This window comes from Sapajus apella, unplaced genomic scaffold, assembly GCF_009761245.1.
Source record: "Sapajus apella isolate SASKATOON/1434 unplaced genomic scaffold, GSC_monkey_1.0 scaffold2, whole genome shotgun sequence".
Classification (NCBI taxonomy): domain Eukaryota; kingdom Metazoa; phylum Chordata; class Mammalia; order Primates; family Cebidae; genus Sapajus; species Sapajus apella.
This window is the reverse complement of record NW_022436942.1, coordinates 49,423,008-49,443,141: the sequence shown is the minus strand read 5'-3', so window position 1 is coordinate 49,443,141 and position 20,134 is coordinate 49,423,008.

The window sequence follows — 20,134 nt, the reverse complement described above, 5'->3', positions numbered from 1 at the left end:
AGATGGTCTTTTGGCTAGTTGTTGGTCAACTTGGTCTTCAACTTTATTGTGTATTAGAATGAAATCATTTTGACTACCTTAGTTTTGGCAAAATGAAATTTATTTTCTAAATAAGAGCACCCCAAGCCCCAACGCAATGCATACATGTCCACTTATGCTTTTTTTTTACCCTTTGATTTGTGATCTCTTTTTTTATCCTCACTTGTAGCATGGACTAATGGATCATATCCCTCACATATATTTACATCATTTTGGTTGATTTTCACTCCCATGCAAAAGGCAATATAAATGGAGCTAAATAGGGCTGTAAAGCAATAAGATGTTGATAGCAAGTAGTCAAAAGAATTTGTATGCAAGGCAGTTTGATTTATCCCCATCAATTTTCAGTGCAAACAAGAATATGCAGCTCAGTTAACTGTACTATGAATATTCATGCTGGATTGACTGTATTTAGAATCCAAAGAACCATGAGCATATTTTCACATAATGTTACATTAACATATGTTTGTTTATATAATTTTGTTTTTCTTTGAATACAAATAAATAAGTGAATACATTACAAGATTGGCAAGATGAAGACAGTAATGGGGCTTTAGCAGAGGGTCTATAGCTCTCAACTCTGGTTGATGGTCAGAATCATCTTCAAGGCCTTTAAAAAGTAGGACCCCACCTTGTACCTAGTTAAAGAAGATCTACAAGACAATAGTGATAGCTCTTCTCTGCTCCAGCCATTTCTTCCCAGTATGTGTAAAACAGCCAACAAAATCTTAATGAAGATCTACAAGGCTCCCTTTTTATCATCAGTAATACTGGTTCCAAGTTATCAGAATGTCACCATCTTTGCTGAACTAAATTATGAAGTCAGTGGACAATGTAGATTAGACAATTAAGCTTATTGGCTATAAAGATCTTCCTCCTAATGTTCTGAACTACGATCTCCAGGTGCTTTGTTTTGCTCAAGCTAGGGCTTAAGAAACCACCACTATACTCGGATATATGACCTATTGGCTAGAGGCAAGTTAAGTTAATCAGATTTATAATGGCATTTTAAAATGAATTAATTAGTGATAAATTAACAAAATATTTGTAAAATTTTTATGCTCAAAACTATAAAATATCGATGAGAAAGTAAATAGCAATAAATAAATTGAATGATGTAATATGTTCCTGCATTAGAAAATTAATACTGCTAAGATGTCAATTTCATTCAAGTTGATCTCCAAATATAAATAATGTCCTAGATTTTTATAAAAATTGATATACTGAATCTAGAAAAGCAAATAAACTACAATAGTCAAATAAGTTTTAAGAAGAAGAAGATGAGAAGACTTACACTACAGGATTTTATTAAATACTGTGATGCAATCACAATCAAAACAGTGTGGTACTGGTATGAGAATAGACGTGCAGATCAATGCAACTGAATAGAACACCCAGAAATGAACTGACATACAAAGTGATCAATTGAATCTTCAAAAATGATGCCAAGATGATTCAATGAAAAAAGAAAAGTCTTTTTAAAAAAGGATGCTGGAACAATTGGTTATTATACACCAAACAAGCACACACACAAAAAAGGCAACTTAAAATGAAACATACCTAAAACCTAATGCAATAAAACTTCTAGCAGATAACACCAAAGAAATTTCTAGTGACACTGGTTAAGCAATGATTTCTTAGAACACAAAAGTCATGAACCACAAGAAAATTTATATACTTAACTTCACAAAATTACAAAAAACCTACCTTGCCTTGAAAGATACTGTTAAGAAAATAAAAAGGTAAACCAAACACTGAAATAAATCTTTACAAAATATATTTGATAGAAGATTTGTATTTAGTATACATTAAAACTCTTAACTCTCTATACACAGAAAATATTCCAACTTAAAAAGTAGACAAAAGATTTGAAAATTCACTTCACCACAGATGAGGTAGTAATGTCATGTAAGGTCATGAGAACATGCTCAACATAACTAATCATTACATAAATGCATATAAATATCAAAGTGAGATACAACTACATATGTACTATAATGGCTAAAACTAAAACCAATAAAACTGCTGTTGAAGATAAGAAGTAACTGGAACTCTCATACATTGCTGGTAGAAATGCAAAGTGGTACAGATTCTTTGGAAAATAGTTTGGCAGTTTTTTATAAAGTTAAACCTACCCATATCAAATAGTCCTGCTTTTCAACTCCCAGCTGTTTTTATAAATATAAAGAATCTGTATAGCCATGAAAATATCTGTATGTGGATATTTTTAGATATTTCTTTATAATATCCTAAAATTGAAAATAAACTATTGTTCATCTAGTGAGAAATATTTAAACAAATTGTGATATATACTATATACTTCTCAGCAATAAAAAAGAACAAACTACTACTATACACAAGAACACCGATGAATCTATATAGAATTATGCTAAGCAAATGAAGTCAGACTCAATAAACTTCATTCTTTATATGGGATAGGTAAATGTATCATCTGGGATAGGAAAAACTATGGTGACTCAAATCAAATCAGTACTTTTCAGGATCTGGGGATGGCAGCAGAGGACTGATGACAAAGGAACATGAACTAATTTTTGAGGGGAAGCTGGAAATACTCTATGTCTTGATTGTTATAATGGTTAGATGATTATATACATACATAACAAAAATAGTGACTCAGAGGAAAAAAATATATATATAAATCTAGAATGGAATTGTACTCATAACAGACACAATCTGAAATGTCTCTGTCCTTACCTAATGGATTCAAAGAGGCTATCAGCAAGAATATAAAGCCACAGCAAGGTTGGAAACTGGAGATGGTTCCAGTATGGCTTTGTAGCACAAGATCTAGTCCAGTCTTGAACACAGCTTCTGCGTTCTGGAGGACTATCATAACAGAGCTGTAGGATTGGACTGCAGAACAATTCATGAGTTACTATGGGACTCTACAGCTCCTATTTCTGAAATCACCCAATCAGTTATAGCTTCACTTATCTATATTAAGACAAAATACAGAATGGTAGTAACAAGAACAGGGAAACAAGAAAACATATTTGTTGTATAAATTGGATTTGAGTTCCTTACTATTTCTAAATTGTTCTTATCTATAAAATGAGAGTATTTGAATCCACCTCACAGGGTTGTCTAATAAGTAGAATGATGCATGTGGAAGCATTTTGTAAGCCATACAATTTTACTCAAATAACATTATTAGTAGTAGTGTGAAAGCCACCCTTATGGAGTCTTGAAATTGTTCCACTATGTTCCACATTAGTCATCAACAGAGTATTGTGTCAGTTTTCTATAGTTTTAGGATGAAGAAAAGGATTGGTGAATAATAAAAATGAGTCAGGGTGTGGAGGAGACACTAGGAAGGTTAAAGTGGTGGGAGGGAGTTAATCTAAAGGAAAAAAAATGATCGGAATTGGCTTCATTACTGTTTTCATATGGAGAATGGAAGTCAGTTGTTAGTCATCAAAGAGTCATAAGCAAAATGGAATAGGCACACCTTGACCAATTGTAGCAAACACAATAGAGCCTAACAACTTCTTGAACGTAATGGCAATTACATCCTGGACCACCCTTCCAAAGGAAGCTTTGCTTTACTGGAGGTAGGTTAAAAAGCCATTGGTAAAATGATTTAGAATTCATATGTGAATGGGTGGGCCAAGTCATTTGCTGAGGGAGCAACTACCTATCTGCTTTGACCATGAGCACAAATATAAATGCTTATGTGCTAAAGGTAAATACGCAGGGTTGTCTGAGAGTTCAAACTTGGCTCCATTTTCAAGTTTGCTTCTCCCAGTCTGGTTTATGCACTAGTTCTATCTAAATCACTCTGATTTCTTCTTCCATTAAAAATAGAAGATATCTGGATGTTGCTACATCAGTGCTACTCAACCAGATTCCCAGAAAGTCAAACACAATATTTAAAATTGATAAATACTGGAAGTGATTTTGATACACATTATTGTTACCATTGTTTTAAACAAGTGACCTAATCAATTTGCCAGTATATGTTTTAAACTTGTATTTTCCAGATAAAGTTTCCCTAGTTCCTATCTGGTTTAGCTAACATGCATAATATTTTAATTGGTAATTAATATTTCAATTATCTTCATGAGCAATTAACAAACGCCGCTTATATTTCATTTGGTTTTTTAATTGTCCAGTTATTAAAAGAGCAACCTCTCCCCACATACATACAGTTTTCTGTACATATAGTATCTGACTGGCTTTTCTAAAGACAGTAGGGAAAAAAGTGTTAGTAAAAGTAAATATGTGTTAACTGCACAATAAAATTTTAACAGGACATAGAGTTATTTTAGTTTTTTTGTTTTGTTTAGTAGGACTATAAGCACAGAACATAAAATACTGTAATAGTGGGTACATGTCATTACACATTTGTCCAAACTCAAAGACCACTTAACTACACAAAGAGTGAACCCTAATATACACTATGGCCTTTAGTTAAGAAAAAATATCAATATTTTCTTACCAATAATAACATGATAATTATAGGAGAAACTGTGTGGAAAGAGGGTAGATGCATGAAAACTCTCTTTTTCATTTTTCTTTTCCATTTTTTCTTCTGCTTTTTTTTTTTCTTTTTTTTTGAGATGCAGCCTCACTCTGTTGCTCAGGCTGGAGTGCAATGTCATGATCTCGGCTCACTGCAACCTTCACCTCCTGGGTTCATGCAATTCTCTCACCTCAGCCTCCCAAGTAGCTGGGATTATAGGTAGGTGCCACCACGCCTGGCTAATATTTGCATTTTTAGTAGAGATAGGGTTTCACCATGTTGGCCAGGCTGGTCTTCCACTCCTGACCTCAAGTGATCCACCCTCCTCTGGCTCCTAAAGTGCTGGAATTACAGGCATGGGCCACTGTGCCTGGCCCAATTGTTCTATAAACCTAAAACTTCTTAAAAAATAAAGTCTAATAAATATAGTCTACTAGAAATTAAATCTACTTAAAAAGGAAACATTGATATTTCAGGCTATCAGTGATGCTATGACAATTTTTATCACTAAATGTCATTAATTAAAAATTTACTTGTTATTTTACTAGAAAATATAACTTATTTCCTAAAGTCATGCAGAAATTATAAAACTTGCAAGCAAAAATAGTTTAATACAGCATGCTTATAATACATATTTTGATTATATTTTCTTCAAAAATAAACCTCGTGATTCAAAAATATTGTGTGGTAAGCAAAAGTTAATAATGACTTGTATATTTTTGTTAATGTCATTTTAAGACTCTAAATTGCAAAACAATTGAAATGGAAAACTAGCAACTCTCCTAGTTTATGACAAATAAATGTGACTCTTATTTTAAGATCAAATATACCGTTTTCTGAACATTTCTCTGCATTAACGCACAACTTTTATTTCATATTGAAAAGCCAAGAACTACAGTCTGGTTGAAATAAATAGTTTACTCTTGAACAACACAGAGGCTAGGACTGCTGACATTTGCATAGTGGAAAATTCATATATAACTTTTGATTCTCCAAAAACTTAACCACTAATAGCCTACTTTTGACCAGAAGCCTTACTGATGGCATAAACTGTCAACACAAATTTTGTATCTTATATACATCACATACTGTATTCTTAAAGTAAGATAGAGAATAGAGGCTGTTATTAAGAAAATAATAAGAAAAGAAAAAATATATTTACTCTTCATTAAGCAGAAGTGGATTATTGAGCTTCATTGAATAGATAGAAGAGGAGGAGGGAAGAGATGTCTTGCTGTTTCAAGTGTGGCAGGAGCGGAAGAAAACCAGAGTGTAAGTGGACCTATGAAATGCAAACTCCTGTTGCTCAAAGGTTAATTGTACTTCAGGTTTAAATGAATTTGTATTTCTAGAAGAAGTAAAGCAATTAAGCTAAAGAGAATGAGACTGCCTTCATCTCTGACTGGGTCTTATGAGATAATAAGATTTGATACATTTTTATTTCTGATGTAATGTATTTGGGAAGAGGAGACAGTGGTGGTCAATGGAATGTCTGATAAGAACATTGGCCATAGCAACATACCAGTGCTGTTGTTGTTATATTCTCTTGGTTTGATTGACACTCTAAGGTTCGTTCTTTTACATCAGCTCAGGCTTTTGCAGAAAGTTTCCCCCAACTCTGTTTATGTTACTTGCTTCTCTATCATATTCATTTGCACTCTCAAAAGTGGAAGCATCTGTGTCACTCTCTTTCAAATCCCTGATTTCCTGGAGCTTATTTTCTGGGGTGGGGGGAAGACAGAAATAAAATCAGATCATGATGGAGAGGAAATACAAGCTACTTAATGTAGTCAAATGGCACCACATGCAATGGTATAAACACCAGGGAAAAGAGATAGTGTGTATGAAAGGATATTCAGTTTTGAAAGAGGACACGTAATGCCACATTAAAATGTGACATTTCATGGAAAATAAACTGAGACATGAAGGAGTAATTGCTGTGGATCTTTGAGGTGAGATTATTCCAGACTGAAGAAGGATCAGATGCAAAGACCTTGAAGCTATGGTATGATGGGCACATCCCAGGAAGAGCTGGAGTGTAGCAAGCCAGGGACAGACTGGTAGGTCATAAAATAAGAGAGGCAGTGGAACAGGAGGGTTAATTGAGGGGAATGGTAGTTGGCAGCAGAGTTTATCAACAGATGAGGATCACAGCACAAACTAAAAATATTAGATCAAAGAAGAAAGAAATTAAATACTATTATCGCATACTTCCAGACACTAGAAATATTTGGGCATGTCTTCTCTTACTAGATCTGAAGTCGTTTGAGTATAAGTACTTATTCCTACACATCTTTAATTCCTCTGGCAATTGGGAGACCTGCTTCCACAGAATAAGCATTGAATGTAAACTTCTTGAATAAGTGAATGTCTGATTGGATGAAGTGAGCAAATGAAATGTATAATAAATAATTAAATAAACTAGCAAATAAATTATCTTAAACAGAGTAGGAGTCTGTTGATCTGTTGGTTTGCTTCATTGAGAAGTCCAGGCTCTGGGGTTGGCTTCCAAAACTAAAAGAGCACCAGGGCCTGATTCCTCTCCTACATGCTCTCAGTTTTACTCTCTTCCCTGTGTTGGCTCAATTCCCAGTTTTTATGTAATGAAAGTAATAAACTAATAGACATTATTTTTTAAGAACAGTTTTTGTTTTGTGGGCAAAAATGGAGCAAAAAGTTCTATATGCCCTTCCCAAACCCCTGTTTTCCCTATTTTTAATATCTTTTTTAGTGTGGTAACTTTGTTACAGTTGATTAGTCAATATTGGTACAGTACTATTAATTAAAGTCCATAGCTCCAGCCTACATACTTTTAGATTCAAGACTACAGAAAAAAATTTACGGAGAGATAGAGAAGAAAATGAATAAAAAGTTTATTATCTCCCTTATCACTGAAGTGAGCCTTTGACATGGTCAATACTGGCCTAAATTGAGCGAACTAATCACTGTAGCTAGGAAGGAAGATTATGAAGATTGACTAATTGACTGATCAGGTCCCACTTCTAGTTCTAGTTTCTCAAGAAAATTCAATTCATATTTTACAACAAGAAGAACTAGATCTAGACTAGTAAAATAGCAGATTTTAGCTAAGAAGAGAAATTTAAATTAATCTTAAATCTGTGGATCTCAATTTTATTATTTTGCAGGGTTGGGTTCCATGAAATTGCAGAGAATTTGATCATCTTCCAAATTAGTTCTAAAACGAACTCTGTTTCTATGTCAGCACATCTTAGTGGCTGATAGAAAGCAAGTATTACTGTTAATGGCATAATGTGCACAGAGATCAAAGTCTAAAATAACACATAAAATAATTTTCTCCAATTTTAGAAACAAATAAATAATCTATTAAAGATTTTGGTTACTAAGAATTGGCTCTTCAGCTGCTCATTTTGGATCATTAATTGTTGGACTTTTGTATAATATTTAAAATAATTTATTATTAATTAATTAATCCTGCTGTGTGTATTAGCTTTCCATTGTTGAATAAAAAATTACCAGCAAGCTTAGTGGCTTAAAATATCAAATATGTATCTCAGAGTCTATGTCTATTAGGATCTGTGTTTGGCTTTGCTAGATTCCCCTGGCTCAGAATAAGTTCTCTCACAGCTCAGAGTATTGACTGAAGCTGAATTATTGGTTATCTCCAGGTTCAATTGTGGCAGGCTTTGAAGCCAAATGCACGAAGCTGTTGGAAGGCCTCAAGGTAGATCTTCAAAGATTGATCAGAGACATCAGTTCCTTGCCAAGGGGTTCTTTCCATCTGGCAATTCACAACATAGCAGCTGGCTTAACTCAGAGAGAGGGCTCTCAGAGAATATGTGCAAGGGAGAGTGCCCAAAATGGAAGACAGAGTCCTTTTTAAATTTAATCTTAGAAGTGACTCCTGAGGCTTTTGTAGTGACTTATTTGTTAGAAGCAAGTCACTAGGTCAAACTCACACTCAACAGAAAGTAATTTTACAAGAACACGAATGTCAGGAATCAGAAATCATCTTAAGGCTGTCTACTATAATTTTGGCATCTCACCTATCTAAGTGAGATGCCAAAATTAGTGGTGAACAAAAGGAAGTAGTGAACAAAAGGAAGCCCTCAATAAATGGTAAGTAGTTGATGAGTGCTTCTTAAAACCTTGATATCCTCCTAGAAAAATGAAACATTTTTCTCAGAGTTTAATCTAACAATTTAACTTTAGAAAGTGTCATATATTTCTTTAGAAGGCTTTGGTATTATTTAGTGAAATAGTGACATTAATGTATTTAGGCATGTATTCAGGGTGTTATATATAATTTGGATGTAATATAAGCACAATTAGGTGATATTTCCTTTTGAAAAGAATATATTAACAGGTTTTTGATTTTTCCAATTGAATACTCTGACTTGAAATGCTTTAATATATTTGTTCTTCTCTTAGGTTTGTTTCATCCTTAAATTATCTGACATTTGTAAAGCTAACACAAATATCATTGGCATTTGCTTTGAGATTCTCTGGAATTCCTGGAAAAAAGACTTTCTGAATTTTTCACATTAGAGTTATGATCGGTACAGAAAAGTGGTCTAGAGCTTTTAAAATTAGAAATAGCCTGTGAGTATACTTTCAAATCACAAATTTCTTAATTTGTTACACAGAGAAATGATTAGAAAATATTATATTAAAATTGCATCATTATATAGTTTCTATTTCAGAATATAACACATCCTTTCAAATAGAGGAGTAATTTTATTTGAAAATGTTTGGGAATTCTCTGAAGACATACTATTTGCTATAATATAAATGGACACTGATGATGTTAAAAATTTGGGAATAAATATTGACTTAAGAAAATTATTTCTTCTCAACTACGCTAACAAGGGACAAGATTTTGTCACTCATTAAAAACCAAACTTTTCTAATGGTTTGGGAAAGGAAAAATAACTTAATAACTTACTTTTATAATGACAACATAACCATTATAATGCATGATCATCACAAGAAATTGTATTAGAAATTTTTCTGAGGTAACAAACAGCCCATTAAATCAACATCGTTCACAAAAATAAATGTCAATTTATTTCTCATGTTGTATGAAGCCTGACATTAGTCTGTGGCTCTGCTGTAAGTCTGTGGATTAACTAAAGTTCTGCTTCATTTGAAATTCCATTCTGTGATCCAGGTTGAAGGAACAGCTTCTATCTGGAATATTCTATTCCCATAGCAGACGGCGGAAGCACAAGACAGACAAGTCGAAATAGCGCACTTGCATTAAAGCTTTTGTTATAAATGTGTGAACAGGCCTGAAAATCTGAGACAGGCCTCAGTTAATTTAGAAAGTTGAGGATGCACCCCTGGAACACAGCCTCAGGAGGGTCCAAGGATATGCGTCCAAGGTGGTAGGCTCACAGCTTGGCTTTATACGTTTTAGGGAGACATGAGACACCAATCAATATGTGTAAGATGTACATTGGTTCAGTCCAGAAAGGTGGGACAGCTCAAAGCAAAGGCAGGACAACTGGAAGCAGGGATGATGCTTCCAGGTCATAGGTAAATAAGGGACAAATAGTTTCACTCTTCTGAGTTTTGGATTAGCCTCTCCAAACGAGGCAATCAGATATGCATTTATCTCAGTGAGCAGAGGGGTGACTTTGAATAAAATGGGAGGCAGGTTTGCCCTAAGCAAACCTATATTTTGTTTTGTTTTACCCATCTCTGTCCAACTTCAAATGAAGTAGTGCACCTTTTGTCCAAAGCCAACCCATCCACTTGTATTTTGAACTTGATTCTTCTTCTATCTTTGCAACTTATCTTGACTCCTTTTGCTTTATCAATTTGCCCTCCATTCTCTCTTTAATCTCTTTATTCTGTCTAAAAGTTGACATTTTTTAGTCTGAGCTTAAAAAGTTGGTGCTTTTTTGTCTGATATTTATTAGCATGAACTAAGACAAACATGCAAAAACCAAAATTATGCAACTAACTAAAACTCTTTCTAATGACCTCCCACTTATGAAACCCAATATTTATTATTTATTCATTTTTGCCTTTGATTTACTGTACTTCGGCACTTAGCCTCTCTTGATGTTTTCATCTCCCTTGGACTTTCAATGCAACTCTCTCATGGTTTTTGTCACTTCTGGCTGGCCCTTCTATTTATTTCTTCCAAGATTTTGCTATCTCTTTTTGTTGCTGGAATTGAAGTTCCCTAGGATTCCATCTGTAGACTACTGCAGTTCTCACATGTTCACTGTACCGTCTGAAGATTCAGAGGTTAACAACTGCAAATTTGGAAGTCAGATTATGAACTAAGTTTGACACTTTTACTAATGTAGAAGCTTCTGAATTCCTCCTCTATCCTAGGCTTAGATGGATATTTCTATTCTGGGTCAGCCTCTATTATTCTGAATTCTAATGAATGTTGATTATATATATAGCTAATATTGTGATTATATGCTTGGGTCTCCCCCTATTCCATTAGGCTGTGAGAATATGTATGCGAGAGGTATAGGAACTTCATTCTATTTATGCGTGTATCTTTGACAAATAGCACAATGACTAGAACATTGTTGTATGAAGCCTTCAAAAGCATTAACAAATGGTTTTTAATGAATTTAACTTTAAATAAATAGTTTCTAAAATGATTTGCTCAAAGCAAGTCATTGAGGCATTGGAGGAAAATAAGGTTGTGGGTTCACAAGGCTGCTGCTGGTCAACTTGGCATTTTGGTGTGAATTACAAATAGGCTTCCCTTTCTGGGCAGGCAGATACAACAGCACACCAAGTTATACAGCTGAGTAAGTAGTCTTACTAAGTCTTCCTCTTGGGGATATGCTATGGTGTGAGATAAAACCTGTACACGTTTATGCATGTCTCTGAATGTTCAAAAACATTTTGCTGATGAGTAATTATTCTCTAGCCTTGAGCAAATATTGACAATTTTCGAAGTTATTCTTGATTACTACAGTTTAAACTCAAAGTCATCAGTGCTGATCATTATTTCTAGATAACACAACTTACTTACTTGCTAGTGAATAATCAGAAATGTATAGATAAAAATAGTTTTTTTAATGCTTAGGGCCATAATAACATCATTTAGAACTAGCTTATAAATTACTTACTTAAGTTCAATAGGTTTAATTTACATATATGGTAAAATAATACAGCATGGCAATTCATATTTATATAACCTATATGACTTATTATGAGTCAAGCACTGTTCAAGATATTTTAAATGATTTCTTTTTCCTCAGAATAAGGTAGGTACTCCTATGGACATGGTTTTGCACATATACAGAAGAGGGAAATGAGACACTTAACTTGCCCAAGAGCACATGCCTATTAAAAGAAGAATCCTATGAGCATAGCAATTTAAGAAGTCAACTTTGATTCAACTTTAGATGACTACAAAACTTGAGAGATACAGCCCATTAGAATTATATTTGTGCTACCATGAATGATAACTACTTTATCCTCTGATAGCTTCTTCATTCATTCAGTTAATAAAAAGTATACTTATTAAGGATCTACAATATGCTGGCTATTTTCTAGGCACTGAGGCTAGAGTTATGAAGTTATTTCAAATCCCAAAGCCTCATATATCTAAGTAGGGGTAGGGTCTTAAGGAGCATATACTTTCCAAAATTAATAAAATAGAGTAAAGCTATTGCTTCCTTCTCAACCTACAATCTAAAATCTTAAAGGAAGGGAAAAAAAGATTTCAGTTTTTTATTCTGCTTTGTTTTGTCTTACATATTTGATGTTCGCTGTGTAGTTATTTATATTCCCGGAAGGGATTATATATATATATTAAAACATTTAACTTCTTAAAAAAGGCTACAGTATTGAAAAATGTGAAACTAATGTTATTTTCATTCTGATGCTCTTCCTCTTTGCCATTTTATCTACCCACCTTGTATTAGCTCTGATCCTGCAGTCTTTCAAGTCTCAACTTGAAAATCCACTTTGAATGCTACTGTGTTTGGTTAAAATCAACATACTGTGACACTAAGCAGAGTAGACGTTAAACACAAAAGAGAAATATTTTCAAATAACAATTTAAATTCATGTGATGCCATTCAGTTTCCTATCATTTTACCTTCTGAACCAATGTATAGATTGATGAAACCAAATAGTGAGTAAATTTTTAGTGAACAAAATTCTGATGGCTTCAAGCATCTAGAACATGAATGCAAAACAGGAAGTGAACAACAGTAGTAAAATGTATTTACCTAACACCTAGAATGGCACATTTGTTACAAAAGCTCATGCATTTTGTTTTGTGAGTGAATGATATAGCAATTGATGACTAAACTGTTAGATATTTTGGGTTCATAAAACATTTGTTTCTGTTTTCTTCTTTACCTTCAGTCCTTAGTAGAATTGCAAAACACAGAATATTAGAAGCAATGTTAGAAAGAATTAATACTCATCAATATAGTTATTCTGAGAAGTGAAAGAAGGAAAGGGAAGAATAGTCAAAGTCATGATGAGCTGGAAAAGAGCCTGAATCATGAGGTAGAGGAGAAAATAACCTTTCACAGATCAGTAACTTCTGAGGGCATTACTGTTCAACATTATAGGATGATAAATTCAAATAATCAGGTATTATTCACTCTACCTAAACATTCAAAACAGTTAAGTAATATAGAACTCTAATGGTAATACAGCTGGAATCCACATGCTGTGACATTAACATTATAAAATATATACCATAAAATGAAATTTAGACTTTTAGAACTGGACATATCTGCATGTTTTATATGACTATTTCATGCTCTAGTCATACTGGAACATTTGTTTCTAAAGGTATCATTCGCCTCCAAGATTAACAATGTTCTCAGAAAGCAGCTGCATCCATGTTAATGTAAGCTCATTATACTTTGGTGAGTTGGTAATGTAATTCCTCGTGAGGAAGAGAAAATGATCTATTTTAGGTAACAGACTATTGTATGTTCTTTAAAACAGCCAGAAAACATTTGTATCTTATAGATCTATGTAATTTCTATAGCAGATTTAAAAAGATTTTAAAATAAAACTATTGCATGTTATTAACTAATCAAAATCCAATATGGTATACTAATTTACAGGAAAAAAAAAGCTATCTTATGAGATGAATAGGAGTCTTGATAAAAGGAATATTATTTTATATTAGATTCCAGATAACATCTAGTAAATGTAAATGTAATTTAGAGGTATCTGGAATATAGGTAAGTGTCAAATCATTCTATAATGTTATGCCACAATATATTTTCTCAGGAAAAAGAACTTTTAGTACTGATTTGTGAATTTCATAATTTTTACTTTCAGAGTTTCCTTAGTTAAACAAATTGATGAATGTCAAACACTAAGATTGTTGGTGTCCCACTTCTGATTATTTATGTTATAATAAATTACTACACTAATATATCTGGTTTGGATTTTTAATACTTGATATGGCTAATTAAAACCACTTTTCTTGCCTCTCAGTAGTTGAATATTGCCTCTGAGTCTGCCATTTTATTCTATTACTAAAATATGTTATTTTGAAATAATTACTTGGCTTTTTGAATAACGGTGGAAACTGTGATTATTTGATCCCATTGGTGTTATCACCATGGTACATAACTTAAAAACAATGTAATTATAATTACCTAAAAGATTCTTAAGCTTATAAAATAAACTACCATTCTCAGACCTCTCCTATTATTTAAAATAACATGACCATGTTTGCATAAAATAGAACTTTTGGCACTTCTTGATTTCATGCATTATCACTGACAGCAAAATAGCATAAAATTTCAAAAATGTTTTAATCAAAAGCTATACTAAAAAATGTTAAAGATATTTCTACTTAGTGGTAAATTTTGCTTATAGACCCAACAAATCTTTCCTTTTTAAAAAAACGTTTTACGGATTTGACAATATATCAAATATCTTGAAGCTACATAAATATAAAGCAGACATCCCATAATAAAAAGGGTATCTTTCAATAATCATGCTTAAATAAATTTACAAAACTGCTATTTTGTTGAAAGTTAGCATTGTCTAAACAAAATTTTCTTTGATTCATTATAAATAGGGCAGATTTGTATTCTGCCTTAAACTTTACATAAAAACAGGTTCTATTTTTTTTACAGTTAACAAGAAGCCCACATAATTCCCACATGCTTCTCATAATTCTCTAATGTAGTAGTCTCACAATTTATATCACTGAAGGCGTTTTTTTGGATTAAGGTATTGTATGAAGTCTTCTGTTAAATCCAGCACCCAAGCCCAGTCAAATTAAAACCAGTTAAAATATTTTTTAAATTGATAAAAATAATTGTATGTATTTATGAGGTACATATATTTTGATACAGTATACAATGTGTAATGATTAAATCAGGATAATTAAGATATCCATCACTTCAAATTTATCATTTCTTTGTGTTGGAAACATTCTAAATCTTTTCTAGCTCTTCTGAAATAGACAATAAATTATTGTTAACCAACACTTGGCAAAAACTAAACCTTATCCCTTACTTAATAACTCATAAAATGGGACTCAAACTATATCACAGACTTAAAACTAGAAGATAAAACTATATAAAAATTCTAAAAGGGAACAAAAGAAAAATATGGGTAATCTTGGGTTAGGCAAAGATTTCTTCGATAGTACTCAGAACACACAAACTATAAAAGAAAATATATTTCCCTCTAGACACTACTTTAAACGTGTCCTATAGGTTCTGGTAAGTTGTGTCTTCATTCTCATTGGTTTTGAAGAACATTTTTATTTCTGCCTTCATTTTATTGTTTATCCATTTGTCATTCGGGAGCAAGTTGTTCAGTTCCATGTGATTGTGCGGTTTTGAGTGCTTTTCTTAATCCTGAGTTCTAATTTCATTGTATTGTGATCTGAGAGACTGTTACAATTTCCATTCTTTTGCATTTGCTGAGGAGTGTTTTACTTCCAATTATGTGGTCAATTTTAGAGTAGTACAATGTGGCACTGAGAAGAATATGTATTCTGTGGATTTGGGGTAGAGTATTCTGTAGAAGTCTATTAGGTCCACTTGGTCCAGATCTGCATTCAAGTCCTGGATATCCTTGTTGACTTTCGGTCTTGTTGATCTATCCAATATTATCAGTGGAGTGTTAAAGTCTCCCACTATTATTGTGTGGGAGTCTAAATCTCTTTGTAGGTTATTAAGAACTTGCTTTATGTATCTGGGTACTCCTGTGTTGGGTGCATATATATTTAGGATAATTAGCTCTTCTTGTTGAATTGATCCCTTTACCATTATGTAATGCCCTTCTTTGTCTCTTTTGATGTTTGTTGGCTTAAAGTCTGTTTTATCAGAGACTAGGATTGCTACCCCCGCTTTTGTTTTGCTCTCCATTTGCTTGGTAAATCTTATTCCTTCCCTTTGAGTCTATGTGAGTCTTTGCACATGAGATGGGTCTCCTGAATACAGCACACTGATGGGTCTTGACTTTTTATCTGTTTCCAGTCTGTGTCTTTTGATTGGGGCATTTAGGCCATTTACATTCAAGGTTAATATTGTTATGTTTGAATTTGATCCTGCCATTTAGTTACTGGCTGGTTGTTTTGCCCATTAGTTGACACAGTTTCTTCATTGTATCATTCTTTACTATTTGGTATGTTTTTGCAAATGCCCACATGAGAAACAAGGGAAGATCTGAAATCAACATCCTATCATCAAAATTGATAGAGCTAGAGGAGCAAGATCGAAAAAACTCAAAAGCTAGCAGAAGACAAAAATTAACTAAGATCAAAGCAGAACTGAAGGAGATAAAGACCCAAAAACCCTTCAAAAAATCAATAAATCCAGGATCTGGTTTTTTTGAAAGAATTAACAAAATAGACAGACTGCTAGGTAGACTAATAAAAAAGAAAAGAGAAAATAATCAAATAAATGCAATAAAAAATGATAAAGGGGAGATTACCACCAATTCCTCAGAAATACAACCTACCATCAGAGATTACTACATACAGCTCTATGCACATAAACCAGTAAATCTGGAAGAAATGGATAAATTCCCTGACACTTGCACACTCCCAAGACTAAGCCATGAAGAAGTTGAAACTCTGAATAGATCGATAACAAGGTCTGAAGTCAAGGCAGCAATTAATAGCCTATCCACCAAAAAAAGCCAAGGTCCAGACGGGTTCACAGCCAAATTCTATGAGACATACAAAGAGGAGGAAGTACCATTCCTGTTGAAACTATTCCAAACAATACAAAAAGAGGGAATCCTCCCTAACTCTTTCTACGTGACCAACGTCATCCTAATACCAAAATCAGGCATAGAGGCAACTATAAAAGAAAACTACAGGCCAATATCCATAATGAACATTGATGCAAAAATCTTCAAAAAACATACTGGCAAACTGAGTCCAACATCACATCAAAAAACTTATTCACCAAGATCAAGTAGGCTTTATCCCAGGCAGGCAAGGCTGGTTCAACATATGAAGATCTATAAGCGTAATCCACCACATAAACAGAGCCAAAGACAAAAACCACATGATTATCTCAACAGATGCAGAGAAGGCCTTCGACAAAATTCAACAGCCCTTTATGCTAAAAATTCTCAATAAAGTAGGTATCAATAGAACCATATATCAAAATAATAAAAGCTATTTACGACAAAACCACAGCCAATATCATATTGAATGGGAAAAAACTAGAAGCATTCCCTTTAAAAACTGGCACTAGACAAGGATGCCCTCTCTTACCATTCCTATTCAATATTGTATTGGAATTTCTAGCCAGAGCAATTAGGCAAGAAAATGAAATAAAGCGCTTTCAGTTAGGAAAAGAAGTCGAAGACCCTATTGTCTCAGCCCAAAACCTCCTTAAGCTTATAAGCAACATCAGCAAAGTCTCAGGATAGAAAATCAATGTGCAGAAATCACAAGCATTCCTATACACCAACAACAGACACACAGAGAGTCAAATCATGGACAAATTCCTATTTACAGTTGCTACAAAGAGAATAAAATACCTAGGAATACAACTAACAAATGATGTAAACGATCTCTTCAAGGAGAACTACAAACCACTGCTCAAAGAAATAAGAGAGGACACAAACAGGTGGAAAAACATTCCATGCTCATGGTTAGGAAGAATCGATATTGTGAAAATGGCCATACTGCTCAAAGTAATTTATAGATTGAATGCTATCCCCATCAAGCTACCATTGACCCTCTTCACTGAACTGGAACAAATCACTTTAAACTTCATATGGAACCAAAAGAGAGCCCACATAGCCAAGACAATCCTAAGCAAAAAGAACAAAGCTGGAAGCATCACACTACCTGACTTCAAACTATACTACAATGCTATAGTAATCAAAACAGCATGGTACTGATACCAAAACAGTGATATAGACCAACGGAACAGAACAGAGGCTTCAGAAGCAATGACACACATCTACAACCATCTGATCTTTGACAAACCAGACAAAAACAAGCAGTGGGGAAAGGATTTCCTGTTTAATAAGTGGTGTTGGGAAAACTGGCTAGCCATATGCAGAAAGCAGATTTACAAGAAAAAAAACAAGCAAATCCATTCAAAAATGGATAAAGGATATGATCAGACACTTTTGAAAAGAAGACATATATAAGGCCAACAAACATATGAAAAATCCTCATCATCACTGGTTATTAGAGAAATGCAAATCAAAATTATATTGAAGTACCATCTCATGTCAGTTAGAATGGTGATCATTAAAAAATCTGGAGACAACAGATGCTGGAGAGGATGTGGAGAAATAGGCACACATTTACACTATTGGTGGAAATGTAAATTAGTTCAAACATTGTGGAAGACAGTGTGGCAATTCCTCAAGGATCTAGAAATAGAAATTCTATTTGACCTAGCAATCCCATTACTGGGTATATACCCAAAGGATTATGAATCATTCTATTATAAAGACACATGCACATGTATGTTAGTTACAGCGCTGTTTGCAATAGCAAAACCCGGAACCAACCCAAATGCCCATCAATGATAGAGTAGACAAAGAAAATGTGGCACATCTACACCATGGAAACCTATGAAGCCATAAAAAATGACAAGTTTGTGTCCTTTGTAGGCACATGAATGAATCTAGAAACCATCATTCTCAGCAAACTGGCAGAAAAACAGAAAATCCAACACCGCATGTTTTCACTCATAGGTGGTTGATGAACAATGAGAACACTTGGGCACAGGGAAAGGAACAATATTCACAGGGCTAGTTGTCAGGGGGTGAAGGGTAGGGCAGGAGGGGGACACCTGGGGGGTGGTGTGGGGAAGATGGGGAGGGATAACACTGGGAAAAATGCCTGATGTAGGCAATGGGGTGCTGTCGGGGGGATGGAGACAGCAAATCACCATGGCATGTATGTACCTATGCAACCATCCTGCAGGATGCAGGAAGTGCACATGTACCCCAGAGCCCAAAGTACAATTAAAAAAAAAAAAGCCCAAGGGGGAAAAAAATAGATAAATTTGATTTCATTGAAATTAAATCGTCTATTCTTAGAAAACTGCTATGAAAATGAGAAGGCAAGACACAGACTAGAGAAAATATTTGCAAATATTGCATATTTAATAAAAGACCTGGGCAGAGTACATAAGAACATTTTAAACCCAACAACATGAAGATAAAATAATACAACTTGCAAATTGGCAGAAATATTTGAGCAGGTAATTTATAAGGTATATGAATGGTAAAGGACAAGGAAAGGTACTTAGTATCAGTAGTCATTAAGAAAATGAAATTTAAAGCAGATGCTTCTACCTACACACTAGAAAGGCTGGAAAAAAAAAAAAAGAAACAAGTATGCAAACAACCTGACAATGCCAAGTGTTGGCAATGATATGGAGCAACTAGATACTCCTACTTTGCTTGTGGGAATGTAAAATGATGTAGCTACTTTGACAAACAGTTTGCAAGTTTTTTATAAAGTTACAAATACACTTATAACCCAACCCAAGTATTTATCCAAGGGAAATGATATGTACATATAAATAGTTACATGCTAATTTTCATTGCAAGTTTGTTTTTTTTAAAATATAATAGCCAAACACAAGAAGAGATCCCAAACTCCCTTAACTGGAGATCAATAAACAAACTGTGGTATAACCATCAAACAGAATACACACAGCCAAGACAAGGAATGAATACTGAGATATTTGACAAAATGGATGAATGTTAAAAGCCTTATGCTAAGTGAAAGGAACTAAATAAAAAATTCTATATAGTATGTGATTCCATTGATTTGACATTTGAGAAGAGACAAAACTATAGGAGCAGGAAACAGATAGATTAATAATTGACAAGGCTTTAAGTAGGGAGAGGGGATTGACTGCAAAGTGATCCAGAGAAATTTTTCGGGTTCATAGCATATTTGATATTTTGATTATTTTGATTTTAATGATGTTTGTATAATTACATAGAGTTGTCAAAAACGCATCCAAATATAAGCATAAAATGGATACACTTTATCATATGTATAATATACCTTAATATATCTGACTCAAAAAATATGAAATAGGCTGGGTGCAGTAGCTCATGTAATCCAAGCATTTTGCGAGGCCCGAGGAAGGAGAATCACTTGAGGCCAGGAGTCTGAGACTAGCCTGGGCAATACAGTGAGATCCCATCTCTACA